General features: G+C 40.9%; 1 protein-coding gene across 3 annotated transcripts in view; it reads left to right on the top strand.

The window, feature by feature from the left end:
- The window catches only part of MAP3K13 (mitogen-activated protein kinase kinase kinase 13), a 536,979-nt gene that overhangs the window by 173,306 nt on the left and 347,621 nt on the right, over positions 1-16,052 (top strand). The window contains exons 2-3 of one of the 3 annotated variants that reach the window (XM_078680465.1): positions 4,663-4,731; positions 4,879-4,957. The exons of 1 other annotated variant lie outside the window; for it this stretch is intronic. The gene's annotated coding sequence lies outside the window, so the exon portion shown is untranslated. The remainder of the gene's footprint in view (positions 1-4,662; positions 4,732-4,878; positions 4,958-16,052) is intronic. One more of the 3 variants, XM_078680461.1, reaches the window with a different exon arrangement.

Here is a 16,052-nt window from a genome sequence, read left to right as displayed (position 1 = left end):
CCTACAAAAAGTTAGAGAACCATTCTGGGGAACCCCTCCTGAAGATACTTGAAAAATGGGAAAGGGACGGCATTACACTTGACGACGAAGATTGGGCAATAGCTGTCACCTCACCACGAGAAGTGGCCACAGCATCCAGACTGAGGCTGGTACAGCTAAAGATTCTGCACCGTTTCTACATCACTGGGCTGGGTTTGGTGCTTATGGGGAGAGCAGAGGATAGTAAATGTAGTAGGGGCTGTGGCACTGAAGGAACATTCCTCCATATATTATGGGAATGCCCACACATACAGAGGTACAGGGGATAGGTACATGAAGTAATGAGCGAGGTGCTCACACACTACATCACTTTGGAGGCTAAAAGGTGCCTCCTAAATGTGTGGGAACCCACTGACCTGAATCGCACACGTATCACCTGGGTTACGTTGCGGTTGATGATAGCGAAACGTAATATTGCACAGCAATGGGGGCAATGCAGGTGACCACAGTATCCGCCTGGAAGAGGGATATGGACTGGTGTATGTTTCGTGAAAAGACTGTATATGTGGCCAGGAGATGTCCGAAAAAATGGACTCGCATCTGGAAGGACTGGAATGAATACAGAGGGAACATCTGTACTCCGCCAATAATTCCAGCTCATAATGAACAAATGTAGACAGAATGTTAGATACCAAGCTATAAGCCAATGTACATTTAGACATGGACTTAATTGATTTGTGGGGAGGAAAGATAATATACTGTGATATGCCTTGTGATGTTGATTCATTTTGTTAATAAAAAGAAATATTTTTAAAAAATGAGTGCTCGTCCTCTCGCATCAGAGTTACCGAATCAGCAAACTGAAGCTGATCGGCGCTACAATTTGAGAGAAAGCGAACATAATTAAATATTTATAGGGTCTATGTCATTATATATGCAATGCTGATTGTCAGTCAAAAAACACCATTAGCCTTTTAAGCAGGCTGTTGAAATCCTGAAAGCATCTCAATGATATGGAGGGAATGGACTACCTTTCCACTTGACATGTTGTTTTTCGGTACCCAACATTTAAGTCATACTGTCTTTGATGTCGTACTGTTATTTCTGCTACTGGAATGTTTACAAGAAAGTCCCATAAGCATCCCTACATTAGATTATGTGCAAGAGAACCTCTAAGAACATGTTCTAAAGGATTGTCAAGCCGTTTTAAATGAGTTTCCCAGAGGATGTGCGCATGATTTAGAGATGTATAAAATGTAATAGAAACAAAGGTGAAGTATTTTCACTTATTGATTTATTTATTTATATATTTGAATAGTTTTTATAAAGCGCAAAGAAGACCCATATGGGTATCAAAGCGCAGTACAGAATTGGCAAAAGCAAAGGTACAAACACAATGTGACAGTAGGTGAAGTTACAACAAAGGGGAAATTGAACAGGTTAAGAGTTGGGGGTATCAGCGGTGCCCTACAACACCAAGAGAAAAACATCATAAAACAAAACGTACCAGAGAAGTGCCATAAGAATCAGGGAATTTAACAAAGACAAGAGCGATATCACAAGTCAATGCAGTTAAGGAGCCCTACAGGACTAGAGCAGAATAACGTAAAAGGATACAATAAAATGCATCGGTGGAGTACAACAATAATTAGGGTATTAATAACAACAATAGCATGATCACAGGATGATGCTGTTAACGTTCATTCAGGAGTAGCCGTTTGACCAGTTTTTTAAAAAGGATGTAGTGGAAGGATTGGATCTGATCTCGGAGGACAGGGAGTTCCAGATTCTCGGAGCAAGACCAGTGAAAGCACGGTTATAAGATCTTTTCTTTTTGAATCTTGGACGTTTAAAGAGAAGGATGAACGTACCTCTAAGGTTCCGGCTGGAGCCTGATAGTTCAAGCTTATTTGCCAGATAGTACAGGGTGTTGTAGCGTATGGCTTTATGAGTCAGGCAACCTATCTTGAGTCTGATTCTAGCTTCAATAGATAGCCAATTTAGTTGCAGAAGGTCGGGGGAAATGTGGCAACCTCTCTACTTCGAATCTGCTTTCAAGTGCAGATCAACCAAAAGCTTCTTACCACAGCTGCAGCTTTTTATAATGCCTATTTCGTGGTGTTTATTCTCTATGACATTACTCTAGTGGTTGCTGTCCTGTATGAAATGCCCACAAAATTGTGAAAAACAAATTTGTAAAAAACAGAAATGTATAGAACAGTAACATCAGTTTCCAGCAGTGCCATACCAAGAGAGAATGTCCCTGTATCCAATGCCCTTGGGGTCTAGTCACTTGCCTTCAGTGGCCAGTGATTGAAAAGAAATCAGATTTCTGGGTATTTTACCTACCATAATCGTTGTGTAAGTGCTTATCCCCAACGGTGAAGCATAACATGATCTGAATAAATACTGTTTTTTGCATCTTTCCCGCAATATACTTGTTTGTTCTCACGTCTTGCTTTTCGTTTTCACATAAAGACAACTCCATCTTTTCTTTTTGGAATCACGAGGTATCCAACCCTTTATGCCTACTTTCTTTCTCTTGCTCAGCACATATCACTTTTCAGTCTCTCACAGATTCCTACTTTCATTGATTCTGTTCTCACTGTCATTCCTTGCTGCTCCCATGCTCATGCTATCCCTTCATTATCTGCCTCTTTTCTTCTATGGCTTCTTTTCTCTACTTCCAGCAACACTTTTGCTTGGTGCATCTATCTCCCATCTTTTTCTCTCTGTTTCTCCCCCCGCATTTTCACTGTGAACCATCTTCTGTTTATTTAACTCATTTTCCCAACGGCAGTGCACTATTTCGATATTCCCCAATAATACGTATTGTGTGGTCGCCCACACATGCACGTCTGTGTGTCTTACACATCACATGTTAAATTGCAGGTGTGGTCCACTAAGCAAGGTATCTAAAGTTTCTCATTTAATCAGCATTTGAAGGATAACTGCATCTTTAGGCAATGCCTCCTATCAGGAACAGTTGATACAGCGACCATAGTTGGACACTTGAGGCATTCATTTTCATTCTTTATAGGGGATATTCCCCTGCCTCTTGACTGTTAAATACTTTAAGGGCATTGCATTATGGGAGTATCTTCCTGTTCCGTGTTGTGTTGGTGTGCTCTATTGTTTTCCTGATTCACATAGGGATATTTGTTCTTTTCACTTCAAACCTCCACACTAGTTGTTGTAGCAACTCTTCTGTTCATCCAGTGTCTCATTACAAAGGCCTATGAATGACCATTCTGGAGAAAAACACTCTCCTGGAATAGGAATACTGATGCTTATTAAACGGTGGTGTGCATTGAGCGAGATTTGATTGATGCCCACTTATATTAGTTGAAATACGTCCTCTAGAACCTAGCAATGCTCTTGCAATAAACTTCCAAGTCAATGCAGCCTTGCTCTATAGGTACCTCAAACTTGTGCTTAATTAGTCTGTGATCCCATAATGCCTGTACGTGCATGTGACATTGTACACTCAAGCGACTACTCTGTTATGACAACTTGTGAATTTGCTGAGCTCCCCATTAACCTGTCATATGAACTGCAAAATATATACATTGCCCTGACCTTGAATGGGATGATCTGTTGAAGCATCATAGTACTTACTTTAAGTCTATTTTCAGATGGCATTAACCTTCTATTCATAATGTGGTTATACAACTCATGGAAATTCCATGTAAAACATTTATTCAGAGCTTTCACTACACAAACAATTATAATTAAATGCTCTACTGATCCCATATCAGGGCCAAGCACACTAATGCAGACATCCAATTTGGCAAACTCTTTGCCCGTTCATATCTTCCCTGCTTTCAAAACAAATATTGGAACATATACAAAAAAACAAAAGTCTTTACCCATCAAACTGCTGCTACCCTAACATCTGAGTGAATACCCAATGTTTTCATCGCACAAACATTGCCATTTTAACCCTAATACAATGGGCATTCCTGGCTATGCTAGTTAATAAGGAGTCCCCGGTACCCCAGGATGTGACACACCCTCCCATTTAACATTCACCTGCTTCTCTGTCCTGAAACAATTCACTGTGGGCTTAACGCTCCTGTCAATCAAGTCCCATTTTGCAGTCAAAGTATTTTCCTTATTGGATAATACATTGTGAATTCTCCACCCGGGATTGGTGTCCTGGAGGTGATGGCCTCTGCATTGAAGTCAGAGCAGTACTGGAAGTTTCCTGATCTCTCTCATCTTGAGCCTTTCATCTCCTCTGGCCCTAGAAGGTCCACAAGCTCTTCAGGTTTGAGCACACATGATCTTTTCCAGATAGTACTTTATAATACATGTTCCATTGCTTGAGATGTGCAGGAGCCAGGCTGAAAAACAGCTACATGAGAAGTGTTTGGGATTTTCACACAAGTGTTAGTTTATATTTTTTCTGCGCATGTGTACTTAGCCATTGCAATACGAATTTGATGTGAAATAAGGGGGTTTACTCAGGAGCATCGTTGTGTATGATAATGTCTGACCTTCATAAAGATCAAGGCAGCTTTGATGGGATAAAGCTCCGTGTACAGATGTGTTTTGTAGCTAATAATTTGTGCAAAGTGCTTTTGACTTATGAGTTAATGACAAGTCAAAGAAATCATGTATTTTCACGAGCTGCATGCAGTTTGCATTCAAATCATTGACTGTTCCTACGAAATTCAACAGGGGTGGAGCATGATGATTCTTCAAACACATCTGTGGATTCAAGAATGCCAAAGGCCACCCGTGAGACAGGTGAGAGTGACAAACCGTGGACTGCGAAATAAAAATCTTAAGGTTATTGTTAATTAGAACCTGTGTAGGGCACAGTCTGCCATTATGATGGCATCACAGTGCTTTTCACGAATCCTGGCTATGACTTTGAACATGTTTTCTTTCCAGATCGGAGTCTGATTCAGATTTGCAGAGATGTGTGGTTGCAGGGCGAGTATGTCAGATTCAGAAACCTGTACATTTTTTGGTAGGTGAGACTGGAAAGCTCAGTGAAATTACATACATATTTCCTTGGTTGATACAGGTGCCTCTTGCACTGAAAATGCAAATTTGTGTGGAAAGTAGCTGACTGTATCAAGTGATGTTGGTTGAATTATTAGCCAATTAATTTAATTGTAGAGATATATTGTCTCTTGTAAGGCTACGCTTCTAATGTGTCCATTGATCCCTTTGTGTGAATTGCATTTTATGGGTAAGTGTATTTTGTGTGCTTAACTCTTGTTTGTAATACATGTGCTCAACAAAGTGCCTGGTGATGCACGCATTATTAAACATACATCGCTTGCCAGGCTCAAAATCCAAAAGACACCGATGGGCATACGAGTCAGAACTCTCGAACAACCCCCCTTTGCACCTCTGGTTTGTTCCTTCATTGTTGCAACTCAAGAATGGTCTCAAAACCGATCTCTTTACAATCTTCACACCATCCTAGATTGTTTTGTTTCCCTTCTTCCACTTCACCCGTTGTGATACAGTTTGTCTTTATTTGAACGCATTTATTGTCTTGCGATTTCATCGAAAAAGTATCTCCATATTTGTATGTTTACTTTGGCTATGTATCTAGTGCTCCACTGCCATCTGAGTCTAGGGTTGAGGTTTGTAAATGCCCCTATTAAAATGAAATCAAATAAAAGTATCCCCTCCATTATTGTTAAATGTGTAATCAGTCACAGCCCTACGCACATAGCCTAGAAACTCGGATGAATGTCTATAAGCAAATAATGGGAGCACAGTACATGTTCAGAAGGACAGTACCATTTTGCCCAGTGGTAATCTTGGACTTTCAGTTACACTTGATGTAGATCTAGGGACAAAACTGGTGAAACTGCAATGCCACAACACCCCAAAGGTAAATTGCAGTCATTTGCAACTTCACTGGTCTCATTTGGAACTCATGACATACGCACACAAATACGTGTAATGTGGCATCACAAATTAGAATGCTCCCAAAACTCTTTAAGTCCAGCAAACTATTGTGCATGCCATAAATACAGTGCATTTATATCAAAAGTTTAATTATTTTTTTATGCACATTGAATATTTTACGGTATCATTCAGGTTTAGAAGTCCTGTTTTTATTTTTTGTGCCCAGTGTACATGTATTGCATTTTTTATATCTTTTTTTCAAATTGCATTACACATTTTGGAAGGAGTTAATTGTACTAAAGTGTCCATGTTTTGAACACATTAGTGTGATTGTCATTTGAATATACATTCAGTACGAAAAGTATAGTTGTCTTCCAGGAAGTATTTTGAGATTCCCTCCTACCTTTGGAAATATGATTAGATAGAGAAACTCAAATACTTCTTTAGCAGGCAGATTGGTAAATCAGAGCCACTGGAGTCATGCAGCATTGGACGACCAAAGTATGAAGCAGGGTTGACCAGATTATGCAGCAGGAAAAGGCAAATTATACAGCATATTTTGTTGCTATTTTGTCATTTTAATGCGATGGCACAAAAGTGGTTAAATCTTATGCAGCATAACACTTTTCTGAAAAAGGAAAAGTATACACATTCACCAGACCCTACTGAGATGTTGTTCACCAACAACTACTGATATTTGTTTTGCATGGAAGCATAGCAATACCATTTACACTGTCCCTGGAATAAAATAGTTTGTTTAAAACATAAATGCTTCTCTAAGCTGACGATAAGTCTATGTGTAATAAAAGATATGGCTACTTTGTACTGTATATCCCAGTTTTGTTTTAGAACGGGCCTTCTATTTTCGTTGCACTCTATGGGCCTCTTGAAGCACATCTTTCCATTAAGAAACACCAAAGTAGAACAGTATCTGACATTGCATATTTATAAATTAAGGTTCTCCATAGGAGGCATTGTGAGACTCAAAGTTATCACACATTAGACGTTCTGAAGTTAAGTAATAAATCAAACAAGACTTCAAAAAGAGAATTAATATGAGTGAGATTTTTCTACTATCTGTGCGCCCTCTTAAAATGACTTCTATTCTGAGAACAGTGCCTTCGGTGTAACATGAACATACATGAGCAGAAAAGCTGTATATGTTCACGTTAAAAGAGGTATAATTATTTCCACACACCTTGAATTACATAAAAAATCAAGAATTGCTGATGCTGCAGACAAAGGCCCTCTCCCAGTCCATGAACTTAGAACTTTGGTATTAGTATCACCTAATTAATAGCAGTTTACTGTTAACCTATAGCAAAATGCCTGTCGCCGCACTACATCATGCATTGCACATTTTTGTTGTCACTATTGATCAGTGTGAGCTAGAAATAGATTGTTTTATAATGACATTTGAAAAATATGCAGCAGAAGGTGGACCCTGTGGAAAGTGTGGTAAATCAATATTTACGTGGGAAACACTCCAGCTGCATAATCTTCAAGTGGTTTTCATTTCAATGTATGAGTTTGCTGTATTTTTCGATAGGTTCAAATACATTTTTTTTTTTTTTTTAAATATCTTTATTAAGATTTTCACATTTTCTTGCAAGCGTATCAACACAAATATAAAACAACTAAAAAAGAGAATCAAACAAATAAAACAGATATGCAAGGCTTGAGAAAAGGAAGATAAATACCTGACAAATAAACAAAAACATCAAGAAACATAAAAGAAGAAGCTCAGCATCTCAGAATTAAAGACTCGGTCTGAGCAGCAAACATACTCCGTTTTTCATATACCACCGTTTTTTGGGTTTGCTTTAACCAATTATACCGGCATCATATTTCATTCCCCCTAGTCATTCTTTTCCTTCCATTTTATTAAAGGAGCCCAGATATGTTGTCCCAACATCTTCGACCTCTTGCCCCTTCTTTCATAAATTGCTTTCTCCATTATATATATATATATATATATATATATATATATATATATATATATATATATATATATATATATATATATATATTACCTACTGGCGGTCGCCAGTAGGTATATATAGTTAGGGTTTTTTCTCTATGGGATTTTTGAAAATTCTATGTCTAATAACTTTGGCTTTTGTGGACGGAATTGGCTGAAATTTTCAGGAAAATGGCACATTTTGTTTCTGAGCAGCCCCTGAAAATTGGGGGGGGGTTCGTCCAGGGGGGGTCGAGAAAAAAGGGGGGTCCCAAAACGTGTTTTTAACATTGAGTTTTCCATAGGGTGGTTGGCCTCACTTTTAGCCCGAACGGCTGAATGGATTTGCACGAAACTTGGCAAAATTGTAGGGACTGGTAGCCCGATGTGCCTTTTGTAGGTCTCAATATATGTGCTCCAGTGGATTTTGAGAAATTAACGTTTAAAAAAAGATATATATCTGTAACAGCGGACCGGGCAGCGCTCCGGTTCGCGGACTTTTCGCGCAACGGAGCTTTGTGAAGCGAAGCTGATTGGTTCTCCGGCGTCTGTCAACATTCCAAACAGTCCGTAGCGGCCGCCATCTTGTCTCTCGGTAGGATCGAGAGACAAGAGGAGGCGAAAGCGAAGGGGCAAATGACCATAAGGGGGTATAGTAGATCCTCCCTGACCTCTTAGGTTTGATGTACCATTTTGCCAAGTTTGGTGTAATTCCGTTCAGCCATTCAGGCTGTAGACGTATCTAAATGTCAATAATCGAACGGCTGAATGGATTTGCACGAAACTTGGCAAAATATTAGGGACTGGTAGCCCGATGTGCCTTTGCTAGGTCTCAATATATGTGCTCCAGTGGATTTTGAGAAATTAACGTTCAAAAAAAGATATATATCTGTAACAGCGCTCCGCTTCGCGTACTTTTCGCGTTACGGAGCTTTGCGAAGCTGATTGGTTCTCCGGCGTCTGTCAACATTCCAAACAGTCCGTAGCGGCCGCCATCTTGTCTCTCGGTAGGATCGAGAGACAAGAGGAGGCCAAAGCGAAGGGGCAAATGACCATAAGGGGGCATAGTAGATCCTTCCTGACCTCTTAGGTTTGATGTACCATTTTGCCAAGTTTGGTGTAATTCCGTTCAGCCATTCAGGCTGTAGACGTATGTAAATGTCCTATGGAAAATTGCATTGGGAAAACACATTTGAAAGTGTTGAAATTTAGAACCAATTAAAATGTTACTTTGGTTTTGTATTTGTGTGTGATGAAAGTTAATTGGTTATGTATATATGTCAAATGAGAGGAAACCACAGCCATTTTGTGATACTACTGTCTGAGGTACATTTGTGAGGAATTTTTGGTGGTGAATTTCTGGTGTTTGATTTACACAGTACTAACACTTCTCCTACTTTTAAAAAGGTGAGTTGTTAATTTGTAAGGGGAACTATGTTGTACACTTGAAGATAATTTGAAAAATGTTTTCTGTTATTTATTTGCAGTCCTTCTGTTATACTAAATACTTGATAAAGTTAGTTTTATATTATGTATTACTAAAAACGATAAATGAAAGTGATTATTTTTTTCTGCAATTTACAGCAAGCAATTTCAAAATAAAATGGCTCACAATGAAGAGACCGTGGCAATTTCTTTTGAATTGTCCACTACATTGATTGAAATTGAGAGCACCAATAATGAAATATTGTCAAAAGGAGGAGATGACGTGTATGATTTCATTAGATTGATTGAAATTGACAGCACCAATAATGAAATATTGTCACAAGGAGGAGATGACTTGAATGATTCCACTACATTGATTGAAATTGAGAGCACCAATAATGAAATATTGTCACGAGGAGATGACTTGAATGATTCCACTACATTGATTGAAATTGACAGCACCAATAATGAAATATTGTCACAAGGAGGAGATGACTTGAATGATTCCACTACATTGATTGAAATTGACAGCACCAATAATGAAATATTGTCACAAGGAGGAGATGACTTGAATGATTTTTTTGATCAATCTGTTGATGGCGAATTTATCGAATGTTTGGAGACCATAGAGTTACAAGAATCATCATTGCAGACTTTTCATGAGGAAATTGCTGATGAGGACATGTTACTAGTTCTTTCAAATTTAGAAAATTCTGAAGAATAAATTTATATTTAGAAATCAAAAATTGTTTGAGACATTATTCATTTTTATTTTTAATTTATGAGGTTGTAGCGAAGTGATTGTAGTATAAAATGAGACTTATAGTATAGAGTGCAACATTTTTATGTTACATGGTAAGTTTACTCATATTTACTTCCCTTCTGCCACTATATTATCTCCAATGTGTATTTGACATCTCTTCTTCATCTCCGGCCTCCTTTCTCTCACTGTGTGTCTCCGATGCATCTTATCGCTGCTATTTTGTTTAATTACAGAAGAGAGTAAAATAAAATAGTTCGGAACGTGAAAAGGGGGCAAAGTAGAGTACCCCTCACCCCCTAGGCCTTTTCAGGCGGTCCCAAAAGGATCAGTTTCTGCTTTCCTGAGAGATTATGGTATGAGTTCCATATACCACAATAATTTGCATTACAACATGCAAGATATCTATCTCCTATTACCAACTTTTGGAGATATTCGCGCTAAGCGCGAATATCTCCAAAAAGTAACACCTGCCCTGAGCAGTTCTTAGCCATGTTATCCAATGGGAGGTGGATAACATGGCTAAGAGCATTAGCTCGGTAATGCATGAATATCGCTGACTTTTTAGCGATATTCATGCATTGCGGCCGTTTTTTATCGCATTTGCGATAAACCTTGATAATAGCAAGGTTTATCTTCAATAATTTCTGACGATGCTTAGCGGTAAAAAATTCGTTGGTAAGCATCGTTAGCGATAAATATCGCTTAACTTTGGTAATATGCACCAACGTCTGTTAACGTTCGAATCGAAGGAAATGAGGAAGTGTTGAAAAACATTGTTTGCGCCATCTTGCCTTTTTTGAAATGCCACACTTTTGTCGTGCACGGCAGCCATTTTAGATGCCTTGACCAGACCCACTCTCTGCACGCTGTCGATTCGTAGCATGGCTCCCCACCCTCGCAAGCATCTTCCCCAGGCACTGGTCACCCCCGCTCTCTGTCTTATGCATGGGCAATAAACCTCCCCCCATCTGCGCTGCTCTTCCCTGAGAATCACACTCTGTGCCCGCCCGACACCTCCCTTTCGCCCTATTCACTACCGCACCCTCTGACACTCCTCTTCCTCTGTGTCCGATTGTCCAGGCTATCAGCTAGCCCTGCAGATGTAGTTTATGGCTCCAGCTGTAAAGAATCACCCCTCTTCAAAGGAGTTATAGTAGATCAAGGCCCACACCCGATGAGATCCGTCACACCACACGTGTTCCTACTATCTGAAAACCATCCTGTATTGTGATTGGGGAGGGGACCGAGCCTGAAGCGGAAGATTCCAGGAATGACTCTTTGTACATCAAAGTTTTTACAATTATGTGTCACATTAAAAATATATAGCACTCCAACAAAGTAGTAGGAATATAAAACTTTAATAACATATAAATATATACAACAAAACAAAAACAGTAAAAACATTTAAACAACGAAGAGACCGTGGCAATTTCTTTTGAATTCCTGATGAGGACATGTTACTAGTTCTTTCAAATTATGAAAATTCAGAAGATGTTGCCTGGGGGTGGGTCGTCAGTAGCAGTCTGTTGTGCGAATAGTTCCAAGGCAGCAGAACGCGCTGAAATCTAGATGGCACGAAAGTGATGTCTAGTAAGTTGCCGCCCAGCAAATAACGGCGTGGGGCGCCGCGGGGGTGAGTGAGTCCAGTAGGCACCACAGCTATTCTTACCGGCATTGCAGAATTACTGCTGGGGACAATGCCTGTGCTGTAGCAGGGTCACAGCAGAAACAAAAAGGATTCTGTTGAAGATGTTGTTGGTTTTCAATTTGAAAACAGTTCTGGTGTCAACTGCTATGCTAATGTAGTGGTTAATGTTTTGTTTTCTCTAGAAAATGTAAAAGAGGGGGAGGCAGTCCAAAGTTCCGTTAAAAGGGCAAAGGAAAGGATCGGTGGTTTGAACTATCAGTCAAAAAGGGGAGGGGGTGCAACAATTTTTCCTACCGGGTCACACTGTGCTTTCACCGGAACTGAGGTCTGCAGGATTCTAGTAATTCAAAGTGAGGCTGGCGCCAGCATGGGAGCGCCGACGTCCCGCGGATACAGTTTCGTCACTCCACGGGCGATCATGGCAGTCATTCCCCATCGGGGGTCGGAGACTCCCGCGGCTCCTCTAGAATCTTCAAGGTCGTGGAGGACTACGGTGGTGGAGTCAACCAGTGACTGGGCCATTTCTTTATGCTGGGCCCGCTCTTGCCAGGTCGACCACCATTTTGAGAGTTCGGTAGCTACTGGCGATCGCGGGGTCAAATGAGCGGACGGGCTCCACCCTGCCGGGCGAGACGTTGCAGCATGGCCACAGTGGAAGAACCCTTTTCCGGGCGCCTGGAGCGCTGAGGGTGCAGCTGGGAAGCCTCCACCTGGGGAGGCGGGAGAGGCCTGTTCACACCGTCTCTCCCTCCCAGTGCACCCCACGGCGTCTCGCTTGAGATTTGTTATGGCCGGACCAGGCGATGAGGACGAGGGGCGGGGGGGGGTCGGAGGCATGTGCAAGACATCCCCCCCCAGTGTTGTCGCAGCCATTATTCAAGAAAGAAGAAGTGTCCCGTCCGTCTTCGGGCCGGGCTTCCGGTGGATGTCGGCCGGACGCCCCTGGCTCTGGCCCCATGAACGGGTTCCTTGGTTTATCGGCTGCAGCCGGATCCCGTCAGCCTCGGCCCCCCGACCGTTGGTGGCCGGACCGGAAGAGCATGTGGCGGGACTACCTGAAACTCTCAAGGGCCACCGCGGCCGGACTGGGAGAGAGAGGGGAGGGTCGAGGAGACATTCCCCCCCCTGCAACTCTTCAGCGTTGTAAAGGCAATCCCCTGGCCGGGTCCCGCTGGCCTCGGCCTCTCCTCCGGCTACACCCTACGTTAGGATCTCCTGGCCGAGGCGTGGCAGCAGGACCCGCCTTATATGGGCTGCTCTCGGCTGGGCGTAGCCGCAACCCTGCCCCACCTTGGAAGTTTCCAGAGTGGGGGCGGATGTTCTACTGACTTGCATTTTCCCTAGTCTATCGATTTTTTTGGCGTGGCAGGCGGTGGGACAGCGAGGGGTGATTTGGTTTCTCTTACTGTTTTTCTGGTCTCTCACCACTGGCATATTTCTAACGTTTTCTTGTTTCTAGGACATTAATAGGTTTTATCATTACGTTATGTTATCGTTTCTTTGTTCGTTGTTTAATAAAAGTTCATGTTCATCAGTGGCCTACTGATTTTCGTTTTCCTATTCTTTTCTTTCCAGGTTGTTTCATGCTAAAGTTTCTGTTAACAGGATACAGTGATCACTTCGTTATTATTGCATATGTCCTTTTCACTAGGGGTGCTCTCTGGTCGGGCCAGATGACGTATCTCTAGTAAATGGTCCGGGTGAAACAGGTGCATCAATCAGTGGGGAGTAGATAGGCATGACAGATTACAACGGGGGAGAAAGGTCCGCATTACGTACCCTTTCACTATTTGCAAAGATTTTCCTACGTATATTTGCAAACCGGGAATACCTCCAAAAAGAACCAATTCCCAAACAGTCAATGTTTGGGGAAACAATCAATCAATGAGGAACGAAATAGGCACGACGTGTTAAAGGTTTGCGTTACCTACCCTTCACTATCTGCAAAGGGAGAGAGAATATTCCTATTCTTCCTCGTTTGCAGGCAGAGAAGATTCTTAAGAGAACCAACTTCGAACAATTCAATGCTCGATTCAAACAATCAACAAGGGGTACTGTGAACACAAATGAACGCCGCTTATGTACATACACATTGGTATTATCAACAGGTTGTTCCTAATGTTTCTATTTTAGGGAGGTCAAAAAGAGATCCCATTAGTGGCCTACTGATTTTGCTCGATTCCTTTTGTTTTTTTACACGATTTTTCGCTATCTGCAAAGACTAAACAGAGTATTGCGACTCTGTGCTTGTTTGTAAATAGAGAATGAACCAAAGAGAACAATCAATCAAATGGAGAGAGAAGCAGGCACGACGGATTACAACGGGGGCAAAGGCCTGCGTTAACTACCCTTCACTATCTGCAAAGAGAGAGTACTCCTAATAGAAATGAGGGGTGGGGGGCAGCATTCAAAGCAGATCAGTGTGCATAAACACGAAAATGTTTTTACTTACCACGTACTTGACATTCGACAGCTTATGATATTTGCTATTAAAAAACCATTGAAATTCACTGAAAAACCATAGGTTATAGACCATATATAGTTAGGAATTAGCATTTAAAAAACCTTATTTTACTCACACAAAACCATTGAAATTCCATATATAGTTAGTTGCACTAACTATATATCGCGCACCCGCAATCCACTGCTGATCATGTCACATATTACATCATTCATGACATGGTCAGTGACATCACTGATGACATCACTGATGACATCTCAAATGACATCACTGATGACATCTCATTTGACATCATTCTTGTGCTAATACGATAAACCTCTTCAGACTCTAATATAACCTTAGATACACTCAGTGTATACAGACACTCACACACTGCCACTCATCCATGGAGTTACTCACACACCCAGTCAGTCATGCAAAGAAACAATCTCACCTCCATTTCTTCAACTATACAGTTAAACACACCTTACTTATTGAAACATATACTAACACATATTTACTCTCTTATACAATCCCTGATACAAGTTCACAATGATCGATACAACCACTCACTCATTCAGTGGCTCTCATGCACAGTTATTTATATATGCCAACTCTCACATGTACTGTGTTTTACATATGTACTTACTATGACATGTAGCATTGAGATATCCATTCACTCATCAATACACTCATGCACACAGTCAACTGCCCATGTAGCTGTTTCCACATGCACTCTTGAACTCATACACCTAGTGAATAAACTGCTCACACATCTATGCACAGAGTCACACACCTTCCAGCCACCCCCACACAAACTCAATCTCCCATAGAAATACTTGGGCAACCAATTAATAACACATATAGCCTCTCGTATAGCTAATGATCAACACATGCAGCAGTTTACATCACAACAGACATAATGATGCACAAATTAAGACAGTTTAGTCACTAACCCATGCATTCAGTGAGACACATTTAATCACTCACTCATACAGTCAGTCACGCACCTACTAAATCCTTCATCCAGACACTTATACATCCACTCATTCTTCAATATGTAAGACATATTTTAACTTTACAGAAACATACAGTCACTGGATGTTGTCATCAGTGATGTCATCAGTGATGTCATTTGAGATGTCATCAGTGATGTCATCAGTGATGTCACTGACCATGTCATGAATGATGTAATATGTGACATGATCAGCAGTGGATTGCGGGTGCGCGATATATAGTTAGTGCAACTAACTATATATGGAATTTCAATGGTTTTGTGTGAGTAAAATAAGGTTTTTTAAATGCTAATTCCTAACTATATATGGTCTATAACCTATGGTTTTTTCAGTGAATATATATATATATATATATATATATATATATATATATATATATATATAAAGTAAACGAGCGAGCCATTGCTGAAAGGATAGGGGGAGAGGGTCTAACCAAGCAGATGCAATTTTGATCCTCAAAGCAGCCATAGCAACAAAGAGAAATCGATAGGTTATCTCCTTTTGGGTGGAACTACTTATTCCTAGCAAAATTAATTCAGGTGTTAAATTAATTTTTACTCCAAGTATGTGATCTAAATATCCCATCATTGATTTCAATAGCCCCTGTAAATGAGGGTAGGAGGCAAACAAATGAACCAGATTTGCGTCCGTCCCCCCACACCTAGGACATGTAATCCCTGAGGTCCCGCCCCACTGTGCTATTCTAGCCGGCGTATAGTATAAAGAAAACACAGTTCTAAAATTTTGTGCCTGGAGCCCGGCAGAGCATAAGACCAACTGACCCCGCTCTAAAGATCTCTCAAGTACGCCAGGAGCAGCCCCCACACGCTCAGCCCATTTAGCCTTGTGCTTGATTAAATCATCTTGTTTTAAACCCATCTATTCTGCGTATATCAACTTGATAACCCCCTTATTCCTACTTTGCATAATATCAATGATAACAT

Source organism: Lissotriton helveticus, chromosome 3_1, assembly GCF_964261635.1.
Source record: "Lissotriton helveticus chromosome 3_1, aLisHel1.1, whole genome shotgun sequence".
NCBI lineage: Eukaryota > Metazoa > Chordata > Amphibia > Caudata > Salamandridae > Lissotriton > Lissotriton helveticus.
The sequence above is the reverse complement of the archived record's forward strand: the minus strand, read 5'-3'. Positions and strand labels throughout refer to the sequence as shown.